At 37.0% G+C, this 4337-nt stretch overlaps 1 non-coding gene across 1 annotated transcript; it reads left to right on the top strand.

Annotated features, from left to right (window-relative positions):
• The first annotated feature begins 3261 nt into the window (after nt 1–3261).
• LOC139037244 (U6 spliceosomal RNA) lies at nt 3262–3367 on the top strand. Its single transcript, XR_011490076.1, has one exon. It is a non-coding gene; the product is annotated as a U6 spliceosomal RNA (small nuclear RNA).
• The last annotated feature ends 970 nt before the right edge of the window (nt 3368–4337 follow it).

The raw sequence follows: 4337 nt of genomic DNA, 5'->3' as shown, positions 1-4337 counted from the left end.
GTTGGAGGTCTTGCTTCTAAAATGCAGATCTCCACCTAACATCCTGCTTTAAGTAAAGTGCCTCTATCATACCTCAGTTGTGTGTAGCCTCTCCAAGTTGGAGCCTGTGTGATTCATCCTCTCTAAACAGTAAACCTCAGTCTGCTGACCAAAGTAAGGAGGGTCAGCTGCTCTCAGGAAGAAGACATGGGATCCTAGTTGCTAATAAAGACAAAGAGTTTCTACTATTCTGTTTGTTAATAGTGCCCTGCCCTGCATATCCTACTTTTCTGGGTACTTGTGATCCCAAACTCCTGAGCCTCTCAAGTTCTGTAGGATGCATCAATTTGCCTTTTACTGTTTTTCTACACCACAGGATTTTATTTCAGATTTTTCATGTCACTTAAGTCAGTTACTTTTATTTCAGACTTTTCATGTCACTTAAGTCGGTTATTTCTAATTCCTTCTAATTCCTTCTTTCAAAAATTTTGAAATGAGTTATCTTATATGAATCCATGTCTTTATGTCCTTGTAAGTATATGCCCCTTTTCAAAACTCTCTTTTATTGTCATTCTAGTAAAACTTGGGAAAGAAGCAAAGGTAAATACATATGTTTGTGCTGTCATGTTTATCTGAAATAGTCTCTTTTTTTCCCTTTATTTGGAGGGCTGTACCATGGCATGTGGGATTTTAGTTCCTGAGTCAGGGATCAAACCAATACTTCATGCAGTGGAAGTGCAGAGTTTTAACCACTGGACCACCAGGGAAGTCCCTGAAACAATATCTTTCATTTTACAATATAATTCAATATTTTTTAAAATTTTCATTATTTTACTTTGAAATTTTTTAAGTACGAGTCTATTTCTTAAAGAACTATATGTAATTGCAAGCAGATACATTCTTAAACACATGTCTTCTTAATTTTCAATATATAGTAGCTATAAGCATAGAAAAGTAGAATAAATAGACTTGGAATAAAGTCATGGCTAAGTCACTTACTGTTTGTGTCATCTCAGGCAAGTTATTTGACTTCTTTAGATTTTAGTTTCATTTTCTGTAGAATGGTAGTTTTAATTATATTTATCTCAATAGTAAGGGTTAAAAGAGATAATTCATATGTGGCATTAACACCTTTGCAAAGGTGTTTGCTATTCCCAGATGGTATTGCAGGCCATACTAGGAATTTTGGCCTTTTCCTGAGGCTAACAATTTATTTTTCAGCAGAATGGTATGATGATTACATTTGTGTTTTTGAAAGAACCCTCTGGGTTGTGACACAGAGAAAAGATGTAAGGGTAAAGACTGCAGGAAAAAATTGAAAAGTTGCTTTAGTATCTCATTCTCAAGAGAGAAAAATCAAAATAATAAAATCAGAAACAGATAGAGGTGAATGACAGGGACACTGAGGAGGTAAATTTGATAGAACATGGCAACCGTTTAAATATTAGGAAAAAAGGAATCAAGAGTGTCTCTCAGTCTCAAGCTTGGGAAGCTGGAAGAATGGTGAGGAAACAAGGTGACAGGCAGGTTGAAAGGAAGTTTTACACTTTAGAATCATCATGTTTGAGGGTACTCAGATATATTTAGTGACCATGTCAATTAGTTGGAGATTCAGGCCTATAGATTGAAAGACCTGGAATAGGGTGCTCAAATTATATTCTAAACTTTATTCAAATAATAAAGGAGCTGAAAGTCATGACACTGTTTGTGGAATACCATGAAATGGCAAAAATTAAGCCTACTCCCATAATAAGGAGTTTTTAAAAATGAAATAGCTACATGCATATATGATATTAAATGAGTAGTATCAGACACAAAGACATACACGAGAGAAAAATGGATTATTCTTCTCACTGTTATTTAGTCGCTAAGTCTAAACTCTTTTACGACGCCCTGGACTATAGCCCCCCAGGCTTCTCTGTCCATAGAATTTCCCAGACAAGAATACAGGAGTGGGTTGCCATTTCCTCCTCCAGGGGATCTTCCTGACCCAGGTATCGAACCCAAGTGTCCTGCATTGACAGGCGGATTCTTTACCACTGAACCACCAGAGGAGCCCATTCTACTCATTAGCTTCATTTTTTTTTTTCTTGAAATCTGGGAAAAGTTCAACATTGTTTGACTCTAACTATGACATGAGTTCATATAAGACCACTATACTAAAAGTATTGGAATACTAATATAGAAGAACTTCCCTTTAATAATAATAAAAAAATCCTTTCTGTAAACATGCCTACGGATGTTTCCAAATGGCTGGAGATAACTTCTTATCTTCTGCACACCTAAAAAACAGCATCACTGGGTTTGTTTATCTCAGTGGTCTATATTTAGTAATTTTAAAAGCATTCAACCCAAACTAATACCTCTTCTGAACTCTAGTTTCAAAATTTTTAAATTGCAACATATTAATACATTTTTCCAAATAGGACATACAAATGGCCAATGAGTACATGAAAAGGTGTTCATCACTCATCATTTAGGGAAATGAAAATGAAAGCCACAATGAAATATCACCTCATACCTGTTAGGATGGCTGTTGTAAAAAAGACAAGTGATAACAAATGTTGACAAGGATGTGGAGAAAAGGAACCTTTGAACAGAGTTTTGAGGGATGTAAACTGGCACAGCTATTACAGAAAAGCTATAGTGGTTTCTCAAATTAAAAATTGAACTATTATGGTCAGAAATCCCTGTCTTGGATGTATATCCAAAGGAATTAAGATCAGGATTTCAAAGACCTATCTGCATACCCATATTTATTGCAGCATTTTTCACAATAGCCAAAATATGGAAACAACTTATGTATCCTTCAGCAGATAAATATATAAAGAAAATGTGGTATATATTTATAATGGGATATTATTCAACCATAAAAGAGAAGGAAATCTTACCATTTGCAACAACAAGGATGAAACTAGAGGGCATTATGCTGAGTGAAGTAAGTCAGACAGAGAAACACAATTAATGTGCGGTATCACTTACATGTGAGATCTGAAAAACAAGCCAATTTTATAGAAACAAAGAATAGAATAGCAGTTCCAGGGGCTGAAAAGGGGGTAACTAGGGTGATATAGATCAAAGATAGACATTTTCAGTTATAAGAAGAAAAAGCGTTGAGGAGACAATGTACAACATGATGACTATAGTTGATAATATATTTTATGTGGAAAGTCACTGAGTAGCTCTGAAGCATTCTCACCACATAAAAAATAGAGTTAACTATGTCAGGTGATAGATGTGTTAAGCATCTTGATCTTGGTGATCATGCTACAATGTCTATGTATATTAATTCATCATATTAGTTTTATTGTGAATTATTCTCCACTAAAGATTAGCATGGCCCCTGCACAAGGATGACACTCAAATTTGTGAAGCGTTCCACATTCGTGAAGCGTTCCACATTTGTGAAGACCCTGATGCTGGGAGGGATTGGGGGCAGGAGGAGAAGGGGATGACAGAGGATAAAATGGCTGGACGGCATCACCAACTCGATGGACATGAGTTTGAGTAAACTCCGGGAGTTGCTGATGGACAGGGAGGCCTGGCGTGCTGTGATTCACAGGGTTGCAAAGAGTTGGACATGACTGAGCGACTGAACTGACTGACTGAAAGTTTAAAAGAAAAAAGATTACTTCAAAAAGAAAGAGCACTGAAAGGCTTTTGTCAGTGCCCCCCTCATTCTTTTTGTGCCACTTGTGAAAGGAACCTCTATTTTTTTTTTTATTAGTTGGAGGCTAATTACTTTACAATATTGTAGTGGGTTTTGTCATACATTGACATGAATCAGCCATGGATATACATGCATTCCCCATCCCCATCCCCCCTCCCACCTCCCTCTCCACCCGATCCCTCTGGGTCTTCCCAGTGCACCAGGTCCGAGCACTTGTCTCATGCACCCAACCTGGGCTGGTGATCTGTTTCACCCTAGATAATATACATGTTTCGATGCTGTTCTCTTGAAACATTCCACCCTTGCCTTCTCCCACAGAGTCCACAAGTCTGTTCTGTACATCTGAGTCTCTTTTTCTGTTTTGCATATAGGGTTATCATTACCATCTTTCTAAATTCCATATATATGCGTTAGTATACTGTAATGGTTTTTATCTTTCTGGCTTACTTCACTCTGTATAATGGGCTCCAGTTTCATCCATCTCATTAGAACTGATTCAAATGAATTATTTTTAATGGCTGAGTAATATTCCATGGTGTATATGTACCACAGCTTCCTTATCCATTCGTCTGCTGATGGGCATCTAGGTTGTTTCCATGTCCTGGCTATTATAAACTGTGCTTCGATGAACATTGGGGTGCACGTGTCTCTAAGAACCTCTATTAAAACTATAATTAGAAGGCAACCT

This window comes from Odocoileus virginianus, chromosome 10 (genome assembly GCF_023699985.2).
Source record: "Odocoileus virginianus isolate 20LAN1187 ecotype Illinois chromosome 10, Ovbor_1.2, whole genome shotgun sequence".
Lineage (NCBI taxonomy): Eukaryota > Metazoa > Chordata > Mammalia > Artiodactyla > Cervidae > Odocoileus > Odocoileus virginianus.
This window is presented reverse-complemented; position numbering and strand designations above follow the sequence as displayed.